Genomic DNA, 21,614 nt, shown 5'->3' with positions numbered 1-21,614 from the left:
GCATTCTGTTCACTCTCTTCTGGAAATCTTTTTAAATGTGGTCCTTAGGACTGAAATCATAAGGCTGAATATAGATTTAGACTCTAAATTTTCAAAGGGAAACTCATTAAAATAACCTTTACTTATTTCATACTTCAGATTTGGCTGGATTTCAAGAGAGAATTGGGGACGAGAAGGCATCTTGACACTCTGAGATGCCACAACTAAGTTGTAGAAGTTTAAAAAAACCTACCTTCAGTGAATATAAAAAGAAAGAGAAAAAAAAAGCAAAATATAGGATGCACCATCCCTTGGGACCGAAATCATCAAAGCTTTAGGATCTCTATATTATAGCCTTCCAGTGTTTGTTTAATCATGTGGCTGAAAACACAGTGGTCTCTCTCTTTAATACCAATAAGTGGGGAATGGAAGAAAAGGGTTGATTATATTAAATTCCTCTTTGGGTCCAGTTTATGGTTTCCTTTGAAACCTCCTTGACTTACTTTAACCCCCAGACTCAGGGACTGGTGCTTGATTTCATTATATATATACCTACATGTATTTATGTAACAATTTTTTAAGTTTACTTTCTAAAGACTAAAGAATCTGAGTGGATGTTGCTGTCAAAGTATTTCAATTCATATTAAATGCCATGTGTGTTTGATTGTCTTTACAACTAATTCAACAATTTAGTTGCTATTCAGCTATATCTGACCCTTCATGCTTCCATTTGGGCTTTTCTTGGCAGAGAGACTGAGATGCTTTGCTATTGTCTTCAGTCCATTTTATAGATGAGAAAACTGAAATAAATAGAATTAAGTGTTGCCCAGAATCACATAGCTAGTAAGTTTTGAAGTCAGATTTGAACTCAAGAAGATGAGCTTTTCTGACTCCAGGCCCAGCAGTTTATCCCCTGTACAACCCCTAAATCAATAATAACACATTTAAATTCAGCATATACTCTATGCATGAGAATAAGGTGGTTTTAACTTTCAGATTAATTATAAAATATTTCATTATCATAGAAGAATAAATATATGTACTGATGTTCAATTGGAAAGACTTACAAGCTTAGGAAGTTCAGAATTAGGCAGACCCAGGCTGAAGTCCTGTGTCAGCTAGTTGGGTTGCGTAGTGGATAGAACACTGGGCCTGACTTAACTTCTGTTTGTCTCAATCTACCAGAGAAGGAAATGTCAAGCCACTTCAGTATCTTTGCCAAGAAAACCTCATGGGTAGCATTAGTATGTTATGCTTTATGGAGATCACAAAAAGTCATATATAACTAAACAATATGTGACCCTGAACAAATCACTTAATAGTTCAGATAACTCTGAAGACCATAAATTGCTAAAAAAAAACAAAACCCACAAACAAACCAAAAAACACCCAAAACAAAACAAAAAATAAAAACAAAAAACTGATAATCTACTTTTATAAGTAGCATCTCTCATAGATCCTGCTAATCTATTTCATGAGAGACTATCAGTTATAAAAGTAGACTTTGGTCAAAGTGGTTAGGTTGCTCAGTGGATAGAACATTGGTCCTGGATTTAATTTCTGTTTGCCTCAATCTACCAGAAAAGGAAATGTCAAATCATTTCAGTATTTTTGCCAAGAAAACTCATGGGAAGTATTAGAATGCTATGATCCATGGAGGTCAAAATGGAATAACAGATCCTATATATAAAAACCAAATAACGATTATTTGGGACCATATTCTTCACATCTCTTCTTTTTTTTTTTTTTTTGCATTTCCATTATCCACAATCCTTTAAATATGGAAAGATATTCAGAAGCTTAGTCCTTTAATTGTATGTGTGTGTGTGTATGTGTGTGTGTTTGGGCACACTATGTATACTATGCTTTTAATATGCTTAGTCTGTTCCATTCTCCAAAGATTATGTATATTCTTACTGAGAATCAAAAGCCATCTGCTTCTGGGCAGGAAAAGGGATGCAAACAAATGGTGGAAACTCACTTATCCTGCCCAAAGTCTACCCTTATAACCTATACACAGTCTCTCAAGAAATAGATTAGCAGTAGCTAATGGGCCAAAAATGCATTCAAGCCTTTCCTCGGTAGCTTTTCAAAAAGCCTTTGCTGTCTCTAATCTGAGTTGCTTCCTCTATCACTCTAGTCCTCTCCACAAGACTATCTCTTTTATGGGTTAATTAAATCAAATCAGAGGAAGGAAACAAAATAATTCGGATGTCCTGAGCTGAAAGGAGCACAAGAGATGTTTATTCCTATGGCAGCTCCCTACTCTCCAGGGGTAGCCTAGGCTAACTGGCAGCATTTGAGTGTCATAAAATGAATCCGTTTCAGTGGCTCCACATTTTGTAAAACATTCTGGGTAATTTCCGCTTGCCAAACTTCATGCCCTTGGAGTTCTTCTGCATTTGCTCTTTGGTTCCCTCCTAGCGAGTGTTTTAAAGCTCAGGCAGTACAAGGCTTCCATTAGTTTCTCAGAGAAAAACAAACTAGCTTAAATATTTGGGTTGGGGATAGGGAAAGAAAGGCTTTCCAGGGAAATGGAGGCTTTCTGACAGCAATAAAATATACCTACTTTGATGTGCTTATTCAACATAAATTGCCCTTATTGTAATTGTTAGAAGTCTTCCACACAATCTCAGTCAGAAGGAAGAAGTGAAGAACACATCAAGGATTGGTGGGATAGTATAAAAATCCATGAATATTTTAATGGGAGGGTTAATAGATGATTGGGGAAAGTTTCTATTCAGGCATATTTTGGAAGTGCATAGGTTCAAATATCTTTATTTTTTTCCCTGTTCCAGTCACAATTCTCACTGCTCATGACTCTATAATACAAACGACTCATTCATTCTACAGACTGAACAAAACTCAGCAAATTGGCTCCTCAGGTTCGGTTCTCCTTGAATTGTCTCACCCAAGACACTCTAAAGAATTGCCTTGTAGGCTATAACTGTGAATAGCACGCTCTGATCTGTTCTTGTGACTTCGCAATATTTGAACTTTCTGTTTCCCTGGGCACTGCAAAAACCTTTTGCTCCTGTTACTCTTGAAATAAAAAAGCAGCGTTCTTTATGAATTTTTAACATAGCACACTTTTTTCCCCCGCCAGGGCTTTCAGGCAAGTCACGTCAGAATCGGGGACACTCATATTTTGAAGCTCAAAGCCCAACTGCTTCTATTTGTAAACAAGTATGAACAACATGAGCACATTAGTGTCACTTCCCTGCAAATTCAGTATGAAGAAATTACAAATGTAGGGACCATATAATACTTTGGCAGAGCTGTTCTGGGATACATTATTCATGGTCATTTTAAAAAAAGGTAGACATTTTGGAAAGTTTCCCACTCTCCAACACAAAATTGTAATGCAGGATGCCAAAGAGGGAACCTCCAAATCTCTGATGTTTTTTAGTGTTATTACTAAAAGAATCATTTACCAAAAAAATAAAAAATAAAAATAAAAATAAAAAAGACAAAAATTCTGGGCTTTGGTCTATCTTAGACTCACACTGGTCTAATTATTACAAATGGAGCCACTCTATTAGGTCCAGTGGTGTCAACCCTACCACCAATAAAGAGTTATGTGTGAGAGGCGGGGGGAGCAATACTATATGTCAAAAGGGGCTTATAAAATCAGTTCTAGGCCTTTAACCTTCAACAGAACACTGACAAAGTGAGGGGTCTAAGGACACTGACATTTATGGCAAAGCAGGAAAATAGATGTCTATTGATGGGTCTGAATCTCTGATCATAGTTCATAGCCCCCTTTCAGCAATGGAGTTAACATTACCTTCCTGATGTCAGGCACAGCGGTGATCACTGCCAGGAGACAAGCTGATGGTCCCAAGTCTCCTGTGCCGATGATGGCTGTTTGGCTGATACGATCAACATAATTCAATCACTGTCAGTATTCATTCTGCTTTGCCTTTCCCTTCAAGTTGCTATCCCAGAGTGCCTCCCCACTCTTTCTGCTTTTTCAAAAGCAACAGCTAGTAAACAAAACCTGAGATCTTCAAGTAAAGTGATTGGTGAATCAACTTCAAACAGGCCTTGTCAATACTGTCCATGCTGGTTCAAAACAGCCTAGATATTGAGATTTGCAGATAGTGCCTTTCAACACTTTTAATGCTTTCTCTCTCTCTCTCAATCAATGGGCTATATCTTTCCCTCATTAGTATATGAAGAATAATAATATAGATAAATAGGATAAAACTGTAAATATTCATTGTGAGTTTGTACCTTGATTGTGTATTTATATGTAGTAAAAAAATTGGGAACTCTATCTCTGAGTATATAGGGATTAGCAAAATAAACTAAATACCTTGATTTTGTTTCTCTAGGCAAAGGTTGTAGGGTGGTCTCTATGTGTGTTCTACTCCATTTTCCATGAATATACATGACCACAATTAGTTCAGGACGTGGCAAATGAATAGAGTCAATGTTGGGAAAAGTATATTTTTGTTCTTCAATTAGCAATGATTTCTTCTTGATTGTGGGGGGGTGGCAAAGAACATTATACTCACTGGGACTTGACATTGTAGAACAGAGGAGAGAACTGGAATTAGTTAGAATATCTGGGTTTGAAACCTAGCTATTAAAGCCTAGCTATTAAAAAATTAAATCCAAAATGACCTTTTGAATACAAATTTGCTGGATATAAAAATAGTTCAGACATAAATATCTGAATAAACCAGGTAGAGGATTCAAGGGCCTTCTTTTGTAAGAGAGGACAGAGAACCTATTGCAACTGATTGTAATTGCAACATGCAACTGATTTCCTGATATTAGTACAACATGCAGACAACTAGAACAAGGTATAGGTGGAGAATACAGTTTTCCCAGTGAAAATAAATAAACAAAAATATTTTGAATGCAGTTAGATGGGAGCTGAGTCAAATGAATTACCTTACATTTTATTGTGACTAAATGAACAGTCATTTAATAGCAGTTACCTTATTTCAAATCATGTCTATTTTCAGTTTCCTCATTTGTAAAAAGAAGTGACTATAATAAGTGGTCTCTAACTTTCCTTCAGAATCTTGCATTCAATGATTCTTATAAAATTTCTTATCAATCAAATAAAACTGTGACTTAGTCCTGAAGTCAGGAGGACCTGAGTTCAAATTTGGCCTCAGAAACTTAACATTTCCTAATTGTATGACCCTTGGCAAGTCACTTAACTCCAATTGCCTCAGGAAAAAAATATAAATAAAAATAAAAAGAGAATGAGAGAGAATATTCCTAGCAAGGAGGACATGTTTCAAAGGCACAGAAGAAGGATGTGGATTGACAGACATATACAAGGAAATAGAAAGCAGGACACTTTGAATGGAATGAAATGTTTTTCAAGGCAGAGTAATGTGTAATCAACCTGGAAAGATCATGAAGATCTTTAAATGCCAAATGGACAAGTTTGTACTTTTACGCCTTTCCATCTAACATTCTTAATTTTATCATTGTTAGAAAATTTGATCCTTGCAAAATTTGAATGTGCAAAATTAATATCAATACTCAACTGAGGTCACTAGAGAGAAAAAGATCACTTACTTTCCTTGAGCTACACCTAGTAATCATACCTAGACAAATGGAATGAGTCTTGATTACCTGGATTACTTCTTAGTGGACTAAGTCCTTTTACTTATTATAACATCTTTTACTTTGGCAGCTATGATCCAAGATATTATATTTTTTTCCCTCTTTGAGGATGCAAAAAGAGAAGTCTGCCTCCCTATGGAGTTGTAGGGACTTCTTCTTTTTTTTTTTTTTTTTTAATAATTCCATATCACTATTCTTAGTTCATTCACTCTCAATAAAATGTAAGGCAATTCATTTGGCTCAATTCCCATCTAACTGCATCAAAAATGTTTTTGTTTATTTATTTTCACTGGGAAAACTGTATTCTCCACCTATACCTTGTTCTAGTTATCTGCATGCTGTATCAATATCAGGAAATAGAATAGGTTCTCATCATTCCTAGCTATTCTCTGCCCTTTCCTTACAAAGGAAGGACTTTGAATCTTTTACCTGGTTTATTCAAATGTTTATGTCTGAACTATTTTTATATTCAGCAAACATATTCAAAAGGCCATTTTGTATTTGATTTTAAATAAAATACTAAAATGCAATTATTGCATATACTTGGAAATTAATTTCCCCTTCTTCATCTACTTGACCTACTGACTTCCATCTAAGCAGTAGATTTATTTACTTGGAGTATCATAAAAATAGTAGTAGTTTCATAGTTTCTAACTCTGGATGAGTTTAGGATAAACTAGGCAGGAATTCTTAGATATTTGAAATGACATTGGCAAAATATATGCTGATCAAGGCTTTTGAAGTCAGGTCTTCCTGTCACTCCAAGCTGCTCTATTTCAGAGTGGACAAAATATTCAGGTACGACTGTCTCTTAGAGTTTGTGGCTTACTACACATCTATGCACATGAGGCATTTTATAGACAAACTGAATGACTTTATTTTCTAAAATTCAGCAAGTTTACAAGCTATTCTGGGATTCTAAAAGGGAACTTTAGAAGCAGAGTATTTTATCTACCACTCTGAAGTCACACTGATTAAGTTGAAACCTATTTGATCTATTTAGGAAGATGAGTCAAAAGGTTTGAAACATGTCATGGATTTTTATTTCTGACTCATTATGAATCAATCTGTTAGCTTCCATGCCAACCTTTAGGATACAATCACTAGAAGTATGTGCATAGGCTAAGCTAAAAGGAGATGATCCATAAGCATTAACTTTGACTACAAGCATGGTAGACTGAAAAAGCAAAATGACATAGCTAGCTCCCTTAGGCTCCTAGAAGAAATATTTCCATGGCATTCTCCACCAGGGCACAGATAAGTGATGCAATGGCTAGAATGTCAGGCCTAGAATCAGGAACTCATTTTCCTGAGTTCAAATCTGGCTTTAGATGCTTACTAGCTATGTGAGCCTGGACAAATCATTTAACTTTGTTTCTCTCAATTTCTCATCTGTAAAATGAGCAGGACTAGGAAACAACAAACCACTTCAGTATCTTTGTCAAGAAAACCCCAAATGTAGTCATGAAGTGAAGAACATGACTAAGATGACTGAAGAATAACTCTCAACTAGAACATTATTCTTCAGTATTAGTAATCCTTGGAGCAAAGACTGGTAGGGAATTTTTTCTCCAGTAGAGGAATTAAGTATTTTTTTTCTCATTTCAAGGGGAAATAGCCCCCTGAAACATAACATAGTTATGTTTCATATTACAGTATCAAAACAGAGTTATGATAGAGAAAGAGAAAAAGTAATAGAAGCTGACTACCCAGGAAACAACCTGGGTACCTAATATGTTGGCATTATGTCCCACTTTTTTGTGGGAGGTATCTGGTCCTGTCTTGATTTGGGTTATTTACCTTATCTCTGAGTGCTTTACATACTCTAGTGGGAATAGGGGGCGTCCTCTACTCCTTAGAAACATACCTTAAAATATGTGAATTGAGGATACATGTTTTTTTGATGAGCCAAAGTAAAAACTGAATGATGTCTTGACCATAGGGTTGCTTTATGACATTATATTACTTTAAGAGACTTGGCAATCATTTAGGAAAAAACCTCTAGAAACTCCAACTTTTCATGGAAGTGATGTTAACTTAATGTAGAAGAGCTCATTTTGATTTCATTTCCTTTGTGGATTTCATCCTAACATTACAGATAACATTGAGTTTTTAATAGCCAGCTTAATACCACAAAGTCATCCATTAATGTGAATTGAGAATGATTAAAAATGATCCCCACGTGGAGCTGTTATTGATGCTATATCTTTGTTTCAAGATGGGCGACTACTGGTTTAGAAATTTATCTAAGCCACATGACTCCTACTGATGTCTACATTATATGAAACATTAATTCATGATTTTCTTAATATCTTATTGATTTCCCCCCCTACAAAGGCCAGAGGTTAAAAAACTCCATAAAAATGTCCTTACAATTTATTGCTGTCCCTTTAAAACATTACAGTAACCTTACAGCTATTTATGTTTTTCCCCATTGTCTTTTTAGTTAAGGTTGTCATTCAAAATGATGAATTTATTTTTCCTATGAACTTTAAATGAACTTGTTTGTAAACCTAATTTCAAAAGAAATAAAAAAATCCTCTATGAATTTTGTTTTTACAGAATTACAATTAAGTGATTAGATATAGCATTCAAAGATTGAAATAATAATATTGTCACCATTACAGTGGATACTACATGACATTTTCTTTTTACATAGTACCTTCTTTCAAGGACCTAAAAGGTCTTTACAATCCATTATCTCACAAATTCTGCACCAAAAAATAGATGGCAAATCATTATCTCCATTTATTTTACATTCTGTCCTAGGAATAAAGGTAAAAAATGAAGGCAGATGAGGGTAAATTATTTGCACAAGGTCACGTTGCTGATTAATGCTGGAACTCAAGTATTCGAGCTCATGGTTCAATTGGTGACCTTGCTAGTCACATTGTCTACTAATTTTGTACTAGAGTTCATACTAAAAAGCACAACTACGAATGCCAAATATCCCCTGTTTGATTCATATTTCAATCTAAAGGGAAATTATCAGGAAACTTATGAGTATGAAATTCTGAAAACAAGATTTTAAAAATGGAAGCCATTTTGTTACTTCAGGCAAAACATTTGTTACTCTCAATGCAGTAATGATCAGGTGAATAACTAAATGTCTTTTTAATTACATTATTTAGCTTGAATAGGCACAGACTTAGAAATTTTAATTAGCCTGACTAGAAAAGCAAATAATCTCATATTATCATTCTCCTCTAGCATTCATATAAAACAGGAGCAGGGAGATGTGTGAGGGAGTGAACTACACATTACTGTTGACAGAACTTATTTTTTCATCACTAGTAAACAGAGCTTGCTCATTTATTGGCAAGGAATATAAATATAAGTCAGCAGGATTTCTCCCCTTCCCTGCTCTTTCAGTCAGTCTGTAGTCAGGCAAATATGGAAGATGTTTTAGAGATAATAAAATAGAAGTTTTTTAAATGAAGTATTTCACAAGTCCTAGTACATTGGGAAGGGTGTAGTTTGTAGTAGATATTTAGACATAGTCTTAGAGATTTTACTGAAAGAATGAGAAGTTAAATGATTGGTCCAGAGTCACATATCCATTTTATGTCAGAAGTAAAATTTGAACTGAGGTCTTTCAGGGACTAAGGTCATCATTTATTCTTGTAACACTTTTTGAAATTATTTCCAATTTTTATTCACACTCTTAAATTGGATTCCTAGAAAATGACTGCCACTTTGGATTCTAGAAGTAACTCTTTGATTGATACTATTGTATAGGCCATGAATCCTTATTAGTGTTCTTCCCATTAATATTCAATCAATAGGCACAATTAAGTGCCTAGGTGACACAATGCACAAAGGACTAGGCCTTCAGTGAGGAAGATCAAAATCAATCTCAGGCACTTCTAGCTGTGTGACTCTGAGCAAGTCACTTCACCATGCCTGCCTCAGTTTTTTCATCTATAAAATGAGTTGGAGAAGGAAATGGCAAACCACTTCTGTATTTTGTCAAAAAAATCCCAAATGGCATCATAAAGAGTCAAATACAACTGAAATAATTGAACACAAAAAGACACATTAGCCTTTAGCAAAGGAATATATTAAGGTATACAGTATATATATGATATTCTATCTATAAATATAGAGTGCATTATTCCAGAGATAATACACAAAGGTGGACTCAAACTTAGATTAAAATGATAGAGAAATTCATTTTAGATTTCACCTGGCATTTGTTGTCATTTATCTTTTTATAGAATCCTCATGCAGCTTCTTTTTGGTTCTGCATCCATGCTGGGTAATGTGCTCAGCTGAGCTCGCAGTCTCTGTTCCTCTTCATACTGTCTTTCTTCTCTTCTTTTTCTTAAAGCTGCTCCCTCCTTTTGAATACGAGTCTCCCTTTCTTTAGTTGTACATTATAATATCTTGAATCAACATACTTTTGAACTACTGACCAGATCTGGCAAGTTGCTGCTAGATGTAATGTCTGATAGGAGATAAATTATCTCTCCCTCCTTGAAGAATATACTCTACAAATCACTCCTGAGCCTCTATTCCAGGTAACTGAACTTCCATGCCTAGGGCCTAGCTATTTAAAATCCTTAAGTTATATCTAATTTTTCTTTGTTTAATGATGTTTCTAGTTTTAGTTACATAAGAGAATTTACTTATGATATCACAAAGGAACTAGGGTATAAAATGATTTTTATATCTATATTGTCTCTTCATTCACATATTATGATAGTAAAATATCAAGTTTCTTGTACACATGTATCTGTTATAGCTCACTTGTATAATTTATTAATTGTCCTTATATGTATTAAGTACCTCAATACTAAACTATTCAAATAGACCCATGTTTCTCATCAATCTAGATACTCCCTCTAACTTTGTAGATCATGTACCTAGGTTTTCCTCAACAAGATCCACCACTAATATTCTACCAGGGATGCTATATATTTGTGCCTCATAAGATATAACTGTCTCTAAAGAATTAATTTCATGGAAAACCTAAAGAAAAAAATGAAATTATATGATGGACATGATATATAAATAATAGCATAATATCAATGTTATATTACACACAAGAAGTGTTAGGAAAAAAAAAAAACATTACCTAGGAAATATATGGGCAGAAAAGGATATAGGCTAATTGTTTATCAAAAGCAATAACATTTATCTCTAGGGAGAGAAATTTAAGAATCTCCAAGGAAAAGATGAGACAAAAATATGTGAATAAAGGAAGTATGGAAGCACAAGATTTAAAACTATACTTAAAAGCAGTAATTCTCGCAAAGATTTTACTATGGAAAACATAGAGAGAGCAATTATTGAAATATATTAAGTACACAGCATACAGAAACAAATTAATCTAGTAGTTTAGTACTGGAAAAATCTGAACAATCTACCTACTAGAATAACAATTCACTACTTGAAAAAAATAGAAATATAGAAAGAAAAGAAAAAAAAAACTTTCTGGTAAAAACTAGACAACCCCATAGTAGAAATTCTTCATACCTTACACCAAGGTAATTGCCAAATGAAAATGTGGCCTCTATATAAATGCTCACATTATAAACAAATTAGATGAAAAAGGAAGGAATCACCTTTCTAATTTATGGGTAGGATGAGAGCCCATGACCTTAAAAGAGATAGAGAAAATCACAGAAGATAATATTGACAACATTTTTTGGAACCCATATTCTCTAACTTCATTTTTTAATAATGACTATTTTTTTTCAAAATACATGCAAAGATAGTTTTCAATATTCATCCTTGCAAAACCTTTTCTTCCAAATTTTTCTCCCTGCTTCCTTCTCTCTCCTAGACAGCAAGTAATCCATTATGGGTTATACATGTGTAATTCTTCTAATTTATCATGTTACACAAGAAAAATTAGATCAAAAAGGGAAAAAAAGGTAAGAAAGAAAAAAGCAAGCAAACACCAATAACAAAAAATGTGAATACTATGTTGTGATCTACATTTAGTTCCCATAGTCTTCTTTCTGGATGCAAATGACTCTCTCCCTCACAAGTCTATTGAAATTGAGCTGAATTGCTACATTGTTGAAAAAAGCCAAGAATATGGACAACTTTAATTACATAAAAATTTTTAAAGTTTTTGCACACACAGATCCAATTTGCACACACCAATATAATTAGGTCTAGAAAGGAAACAACTAAAGGAAAAAAATGTAGTATTAACTTGAATAAAAGTCTTGCTTCTAAGATATAAGGAATTTATTCATATTTATAAGAATAAAAGCCATTCCCCAACTGAAAAATTATCATAAAATATGAATAAACAATCCTTGAGGGGAAAAATAACCTATCTACAGCTATAGAAAAAAAGGTTCCAAATTGTTGATAATTGCAAAAATGCAAATTAAAACTAGACATTCTACTTCCCATTCATCTGATTTCCAAAGCATCCTCCCTCCCTCTCTCTCTCTCTCTCTCTCTCTCTCTCTCTCTCTCTCTCTCTCTCTCTCTCTCTCTCTCTTTCTCTGCCTCTCAATAACAATCATTGATGATTTCATAAAATAAGAAACTAATATTCCTCACTCTGTATTCTTTCGGGTGTTAATATATGAATATAAATATGTTAAATTTTCCTCAAACCACAATTCCTTCCTTGTCTAAATATCCATAGTAATTTGTTTAATCTCTTGAAACTTGTCATAATCTTTTATTATAGCATAGAAGTACAGAAACATTTATAGATTTGTTTTATTCTGACTTCTACATAGTAAAATGCTCAGGAACAAGGATTTTGCTAATCATCTTTGCATTAGTTTTTGTGCGTAGGCAGTACATTGTACTCAGAAAAGCCATCTGTGGTTGCAATAGATAGAATAATGGACCTGGACTTAGAAATATCTGAATTCAAAGCCTACCTAAAATACTAGCCATGTAACCTTAAGGAGGTCATTTACTCTCTCTCATTAAGGGAATAAATTAGTGGAAAGAGTTTTAGGTAGCTAGTAAACCAAAACTCCTGAGCAAATAACAGAAAATATTTGCAACAAATGATCAAAACACAAAGTCATTTTAATTTTATTTTCATATTTGAATTTAGTTGTCTTACTCCCATGCTTAAGGGATTTACCATAGCTTCTGCCTGAACATTTTTCTCCAGGTCTACAAATTAGGGATTCTAAAACTTTCTCATCTGAAAACATACCAAATCATTGCTTTTAAACTCTGGATTACTGAAATGTCACTGTGCTTGTAACTATTAAATGTTCTATTTTCCCAGAAGTTTTATGCAGAAGTCTCAATGCTAGAAGACATCATCTAATCAATCCTCCAAACATTTCTTTTGAAGGTAAAGGGAAAATATCATTAAATCTTTTGCAGATGGCAAAACTGAATGATGGGAAAGTTAAAAGACATCAAAGCAAAAGTGGTTACTTTTATGTGATCAGAGTTAAGGGGTGAGTTGTTCAACTTTATATTCTGCTCTTCATTATGGAGAGACCTTTTTTTTTTTTTTTTTTTTTGACAGAACTGAACTAGGCTTTGGAGACCACAGTAAAAACAACGGTCCATAGGAAACTAGGATATTATTGCTGATACATTTTGATTCAACTCCTTTCTATGAAACATTTTTTTTAAATGTCATCACTGTCATCATCATGAGAGAAATGGTTATTAAATAATTACTTGTTAATATGGGGAAAATAGGATTTATGCCACTCTGAAACCCTATTCTGTACTAGGCTAAACCGAAGGGCATTGCTGATAATGAGACTGGATTGGCTTTTTCTTCAATCTCATTTAGATCCTGCCTCGGTGAGGAAGTTGTTGTGTTCTGTTTAGGTTTGGTTGGGGAAAAAATTCTTTGTTAGCTTGCCTGAGGATGAGGGTGATTTGAAAGCAAATGACATGACCAAAGTCAAGTTCCCCAGCTCCTTATTATAATAGTTCACCTCTCATTATACTATTCATTCTCTCTCATTTCTTGCTAACCAATCTGATTTGATTTTCAACCTCAGGAACACCTATTCTTCCAAGTGCATATAAGCATTAGTGAGTTCCATGTTAGGTCTTTGGTTTAAGAGAGAGGGCCAAATGACCATCTTTTATTAATAATATACTAACATAATTAGTGAGATGATTACCCAGAAACTACATCTCTCAAAACTTTTAAACATCACAATCATCATCATCATTATCATCGTCACCATCATCATTAATTGCTAATATTTATATAATTTTTTTTACTTTACAAAACACTTCATAATTTTTATCCTCATAACAGTGATTACTATATATCTTTATAATCCATTGACTTTTTTTTCCCAATTGTTTTGACCTTTTGAATTCAAACAATTCCTCTGAGTGATGCCCTTAAACATTTAGCCCTTTTTAAAAATTAAGATTTCTGGCACAAGTCAAGGAGACTTTCACAAATTCCTTTGTTTTCTGTTTTCTAATAGAAATTCTGTGTGTTTCATTGAAATTCAGAAAATTATGTGTTCACCAGTACAAGTATTTTTGGTTCGTCAGAGATAACGTATCAGATTCATTCTACTCCTTTCTTTCTCAAAGTGTTTAATGGGACATCACTACAACATATGTAGTAAATTCCCATCTCCCTCTTCACAATTCCTGTATCTGTCATTTTCTTTAGTGTCAATTTTTTATGCCCTCTTCATTGGTACATAGCACAGTATAAAAAACCCTTCATTAATATATGATTGACTATTCAAACTGAAGACTATTACATTCCTAAATATAGCATATCAATCATTCAAACATAAACTATATATTGAAGATATTGTCTATTTTTGGTTTGTCAGGCTTCATAATGGGAGCTTTTTCGGCTTTTGATTACATTTTATGCCTTCTATTCTTTTCTGAATTTGTCTCAGCTATAAATACTGCCAATGTTGATTAAATTTTCCAGGTTAAAAGACTCTCTCAGGGCTTGATACTGTAACATGCACTCAATGAGCAGGCAAACTTCCTCTCAGTCAATAAAAATGTAATGGGTACAGTATCTGATGATGCCATGGCCTACTTCTGTCTCAAAGGGATCTAGATTTGGGAATTCCAATTTTCTTAGGGCAATGGGATTTGGAGAATAGAAAAGGGAATATTTCCAGACTTGAAAGTCAATCTATTCAGTTCCTATGTAAGATATTACTGTGTATGTATATGTAGTATACATAAACATATTCATGTTAAATAATTAAGTGGACAAATCACAAAGGAGGTAGGTAGACTAATATGTAAAGTACTATCAGGACTCAAGGATTTGGGGATATGTCAGTTACTATCTTATTGTGTGACTCTGGTTAAGTCATTTGCTCATCTAAATCTCAATTTCCTTATCTATAAACAAAATAAATTGGACTAGAAAATGTCTAAAGTTCCTTCCAGCTCTAATAATCTATGAGTAATTGTATTTATCAGTGATGCTAGTGCTGTGCATTAAGTAATTTTAAAGGAGATTTTAAAAATTTAGGTTAAAGATTTTTTAAAACCAGATATAAGTTGAAATAGTTCCTTTTACTGTATCCACACTAAGAAAAACCATCTGGTAAGATGGAGGACAGATGAATTTTTCTTTGATTTGGCTTTATTTGAATATCTCAAATGTTAAATAATTATACAATATAGTTTACAAAAGAAGTTTTCCTTGAAATAATACTTGAGGTAAGTTAGTATTATTATGTCAATTTTTTACAGATGTGGAGACCAAAGTTTAGAGAGTTTAAGTGGACTTCCCAAAGTCACCTGACTAGTTCGTTTCAGGATTGGGTTTTGAATCTAAATGTCAGAGTTCTTTCTACTTACTTACCAGGTCCCTGCTATAGAAGCAGAATTCTGCTGCAAGAAGAGACACAGAATAAGAAATGTCATACTTGCTAAGGGCCTTCTAAAAAGGGATTGATAATATAGAGTTAGCAGGAAATAGTTGTTCAGTCAATGTTTCTACCTAATGAGCTGGTATCAGGCTAGTTACTTCCATTTCTTTTCTTCTCATTCATTTTAAGTGCCTCTTGAATATAAATCTGTGGCTATTGCAGTTCTGTATCTCCACAAATCCTAGTTGAGAGAAAAAGGTCTAAATTCTAGACAATCTGCTATGGTTCCACTCTTTTCCTGGAAGCCTTCAGTTACCTTGAGGTCTGAATCCTGTGGTTTGGTCATAGTAACCCAGACAAATAGATGTAAGAAAATGCTGGATGCTGTTTAGCAAGCCAACTGTTCCAACTGCCTCACTGCTCAGAAAAACCGTGTTGCAGCTTTGGGAACAAACTAATCACCGGCAATAGCTAGACTCTGGGTCCACAGAGGAATAACTAGATACAGTCTTGCTATAACAAGTATTTGACAGGCTGCCTTACTGCTGTTTCTGTGTGTTATTTATAAGAGGCTATGCAGTTTATTTCACGAATTCATAAGAAAACACCACACTGAGCGAAACCCACAGTCCATCCAGCCCAGTATTCTCTCTCTGACAGTGACACCCAGGGATATTTTATGACAAAGCACAGTAGTTGCCCTTAGTGATACTATTTTCAATCATTTCTATGTGCCCTTAAGAGCACTAACTTTTTACTTTGTGCTACTTATTTATTATCTATTACTATGGAGTTACATGTTGATATTATGATACCAATTTCAGTTTCCAGGATTTAAGAGAAATATTACAAGGTTAAAAAAAAAAAAAAAGCAAGCAAAGGAAAAGTGGGAATTAGCCTAGCAAGCTCAATGGTCTTGTTTTTCCAAGTCCTTCCTTCCATTGGATTGTAAGGTCCATGAGAGCAAAACTATGATTTAACTAAATTTTATGCAGGATTCTGAAGGCTGTTGAATAAATGAATGAAGATCATATTTATTCCACTTTCTTACCTCTTAAAAATGAATGAAGACTAAGAATCCATCTTATCCTAAAAAGTGGCAAAATCTTGCTTATGTTCTATTACTGATCAAAAAGGAAGCAAGTGACTGAGTTTTTATATACTCCGTCTCATCTTTACATGATATCTGCTATCGTGAAATGTATAGGGTAAGGTAAAGTGGGTGATGTATGTCTGGAACATGATGGTTATCTTCACTTTTTAAATGCAGTGCTACAGATAGGATTATGTTTTCTGACTATAAGTAGCAATGAAAAGACTAAAAATAACATTTATTTCTCCCCCAATGCTTGCATGTAAACTGAGATAGGATCTAGGAAGTTCTATAGTTGTGGTTTATTTTTGTTTTGAACTAGAAACAAGTGAAAACATCCCTTCTGCTCATAGAGATCAGCATCTGATCAGCAATATGTAGTTTTAGAATTTCCCAGGATTGAGAGGTTAGGTGACTAACCAAGAGTCTCTTCGCCCAAATGTGTCAGAGACAGGACTTGACTTGACCTCTGCTTAAGGTCTACTTAGGGCTAATTCACTTCACAATACTACCTGCCATGATATCCTATATGCCCCCAAACTTTTTTTTTCTTAATAGGGAACTTTGAGACTTTGATTGTTGATTATGTATGTTACATATTTTCCTGAGAAGCAACAACAAAATTTTATGCTTACAAATCTTTGAGTTTATTTACATGACTCATTTTCATTTTATTGTACTAGTCAAATCAGCTACTAGAATTAAGCTATTTTAATTTAATTTAATCTCACATTAATATCACCACTATCAATCTGAAGTGAACATTAAGAAATAGAAGCTATTATAGTATCAGAAGCTGGTTCCTCTTCCTTCCTCCACAATTAAAAATTCTACCTTATAACCCAGGCCTTTTCTCTATCCAAATTACTTTAAAGTAAGTAGGTGAAGTTACTCACTCCAATATTACAAAAGAAAAGAGAGGAAAAAAAGGAAAACATACATTTAAAAACCTCACTTGAGGTCATGGATCAAGAGGCAGAACATTTTCAAAACTGAACATGGGAGGCTTCCAGATTGCTAGCTACATACACCCACTTATATTATTATTATTTTAATATATTTTAATATAATATATTTTAATAACTAATAAATTTATTGCTGAACAATTTCATAAATCAATGACTGAAGGGAAGAAAAAATTTACTTAATGCTTACTATGTGCTAAGGGTAAGGATCCAAAAAGATGACAGTTGCTGCTTTTAAGTAGATCACATCCTAATTGGAAAAGACAACATATATAGAAGAGTTCAGCTGAAAAGTAGATGGAAAATCCTAGACATTCTAAGGATTCAATTGCAAGGCAGATGGCAAGACTTGGAAAACATTAAAGGCATTGGATTATTTGCTCCACTAGAGCAGAGGGGAAAGTGAGTCTAAACTTAAGGTTGATTCTTAATTCTGATAAAGGTAAGATGAGGAAGAGGGAAAGGTGAGTGTCTACCCTAGAAGAGGAAAATTGGAAGGAAACCTCGTCAAAAAGATTAAAGAGGGATATATTGACTGGGGCCCTCTAGGAACTCCATGGGGTTTGAGTAAACTATGATGGAGGAGGAGAAAATCGGGTCATTTTATGAGTATGCTCCCATGAAAAATTATTTATTAAAAAAAATTCCTTTGGACCACAGGTTCATTTTGAAGTTTTGTAGTTGGAAGAGGATCATGACAACAGGGAGGTGACTTCATGATATGCAATAGGTCCCAGCCCAAGCTCTTTTGATCATTGTTTGGGTCCTGATTAACTCAAATTGAATATAAATAGCAGTCATTTCTGCTTTAGCCAAAAATCCTAAGGATCTTCTCCTCCCAGATTTTGAAGCTAGTCTGTTAGAGGAAGTATATAATAGAGGGACAATAGGATCTGTATTTTCAATTCAAATTCAAAACCTGACTTTAGTTAACAATTTTGTCCATGCCATTTTCATCTTTCTGAGTGGCATTTATAAAATGAAGAGGTGGACTAAATGTTTCCTAGGGTTTCTTCCCAATTACAATCCTACACTACAATGCTATGTCATTCCCATGTTAGGAAATGCAACAGAACTTTTTGGTACTTCACTAAATCCTAGTTTCATTTCTTCTGAAAAAAATCCCAGTATTCTACAAAGCTCATCTTTGGGGCTCATCTCATCTGAATTTGGTGGAGCATTCATCTTTCCTACATAAAATAAAAGCTTTCAGTTTTACCAATGTAATTTACTGTATAAAATAAAATCTTTCAGCTTACCAATTTAAAGTTCACTACTTTATGCATATTACTTAGTCACAGAATCATAGACGGGAATAGAACTTGAGTTCTTCCTGTTCATTTCCTTTAATTTTCACATGTAGAAACTGAGGTTTTACACATAGTTAATTTATGATGTGCTGGGGCTTGACTCTACTAACTAGATTGGTGGTTTTGAGGAGCTCACTTATTCTCTCTGGGTCTCAGTTTCTTCATTTAACAAAAAAGGGAAAAAAGACTTGAATTAAAGATTTCCAAAGTCCTCTTTAGCACTATGATTCCACGATCTGTGATATATAAGTAATTTGTTTCTATTGTAATCAGTGGAATAAATTGCAAGCATATTAACTTTGAGCTTTCTAATGTTTTCCATCTTGCATAATGGACTTACATTTTAAAATTATATAAAATCAATCGTGTTTTTATTCAGAGATTCCACATAATGTTAGCAGGGACCAAATCTGAAAGAGGAAGAGAAGTAGAAAGAATTGAGTTGATGCTAATTAAAGTTATTTCAATTGTAAACTGAATGGAATGAATTGCAAGCAAAATTGTGAAGCCTTTGAAATTTACATTATTTATACATCAACTTCACCTTTTAGAACTGTCTTTTACCCCTTTCATCAATCCCTCACTGGAACCCTGAGATTCTTATCACCCAACTACCCGGGGCTCCTCATCTTGGTCCCTATCCCCAAGCAAGGATATCTGCTCTGGAATACTCTCTTTTTTCACTAGATAAAACATTCTGTAATATTTGTAATATCTGTAATATAAAAATCTTATTTTAGGTCTCTTTTAAAAAATGTTAATAACAACATTTAAAAAAATTAATGTTCCAGACCAAAGAAGATGAGTTGACCAAGAGGGATTTAAGTCTTGTTCAGAAGGTAAGAGGATTGGGATGGGCCAAAAGCACTTCTCATAGCCCTGAATTCCACCACAGAGAGGGATGTCGTTTCTGTTTTTATGAAGGAGACAATACCTAAAAGAGAAACAATGCAGGATCTGGGTTGAGAAAAGTCTGAGATAAAACCTCACTTCTGATACTACTTGTGTGACCATAAGCAATTTACTCAATCTCTCCGAAATTGAAGCAGTTCTACAGACTTAAGTTATAGATGTTTTGCTATCAGTATTACACTGATAAAATCATAGATCCTTGAAATAATTCTTCTCCTAAGAATTTTTTAAAAAAATAAATCTGAAATGAGGGATGAATACTACAGTATCTCTAATGTGGCATTTGTTCATCTTCACTCCATTTTTTTCCCCCACATCTATTATAATTTCTCCAAATTCCTACTGCCATTTTTTAGGACTAGTAATATGACTTACTAAATGCACCACTTGTAAAACATACTTTTTGAAGCTTTCACAGGTAGACTCAATTTAATATAACAATACTAACTTGACAGACAAACCTCTGAGAAGAACTCTGATTTTTCAATTTTGCTCCAGACTGCTCTGAGCAGTCAGAATTTTTATGTCTCATTCTTTTCACCACAGCCTTCTTAGATCTCAGTAGGACCATTTTTTAAACTTCCTTTTTCCTTGTGAGAAAGATATTCTTATTAACCTGAAGCTTTTGTGCCTAAAGATGATTTAATAGTTATAAATGGTTATCTAGTGTATTTTTCACAATTCCTATTCTAAGTATGAAGAAATGTAGAACATTGTGTTATAATATAATAGAATGTAAGCTGTTTGAGACCAAAGAAGGTTATATTTTTTCTTCATATCCTCAGAGTCTCACTTAGTACCTGGCACATAGCAATCACTTTTAAAATGGTTGATTTCAGTGAATCGAAGAATCATATGTTTCCTCATCTGAAGAGGCAAGGGATTGGTCTGGTCTCTAAGGTCCCTTTCAATCATATATTGCCTTTCCCATTATTTCTTTTAAGCTAAAGACTTGAATGACAAATGAATATTTGAAACAGGTCAACACAAAACCAAACATGCAGAAAATCCTTTTAAAATTCTGCTAAATAATAAACGTGGGTAGGGACAAGATCTAGCCCTATTTCACTAGTATGGAGAAACTTTCAGGTGAGAGAATTCCCTCTTTCAATTTAAGTCAGCACCTTCTCTGCAACTCAGAGTCTTAGAGAATTACCTGAACTGCTGAGAGGATAAGAGACATACTGGGGTCACAGGCAGCAAATGACAGAGAGAACTTAACTCCGTTCTTCCCAGTCTTGGGACCAATTCCTTATTTACTATGTTGTGCTACCCATAAACGAGACATTTCCTGATCTCCTCTTATCCCCATGCTCTCATTGAAGATGCTTTACCCTCCAAATTACTTTATGTTTATTTTGGTTGTATATACACAAATACATGTGTGTGTGTACCACTGTGTAAGTGCATGTTGTTCCCAACCCTTTTTGTGCACCATCCACCTTAGGATATGAGTTTTTTGATGACCTGTATTATTTTAATTGTATATCCAATAATAATAACAACTATTATTATTATTATTATTTTGTATAGTCATTAGTTTGTTCCAGGCACTGTGCTAAGCACTTTGCAATTATTATTTCATTTGATCTTTACAATAACCTTGAAAGGTAGATGCTATTATCCTTACTTTGAAGATAAGGAAACTGAGGATAGAAATTAAATGACTTGGCTAGGATCATATGGCCACTAAGTGTCTGAGGTCTTATTTGAACTCAAGTCTTCGTGACTCTATCCACTCTATCCACTGAGCCACATAGCTGCTCTCCTTTTGCCACGGGAATTTAATAAATGCTTGAAGAATTAATGAATGAATTAAATGAAATGCAAGAGAGACAATTACATCAACTGTTTGTAAAACTAGATTGAGTTTAGGAAACAATGAAGAAGTATTCACAGTACTTCTGTTACATCACTGGAACAAAGAAATAGGGCAGCCTTCATTTTAGAAGTTAGGTTGACCCCAGTGTAAAAGTCTATCAGCAAT

The sequence above is a fragment of the Antechinus flavipes genome, chromosome 1, assembly GCF_016432865.1.
Source record: "Antechinus flavipes isolate AdamAnt ecotype Samford, QLD, Australia chromosome 1, AdamAnt_v2, whole genome shotgun sequence".
Lineage (NCBI taxonomy): Eukaryota > Metazoa > Chordata > Mammalia > Dasyuromorphia > Dasyuridae > Antechinus > Antechinus flavipes.
This window is presented reverse-complemented; position numbering follows the sequence as displayed.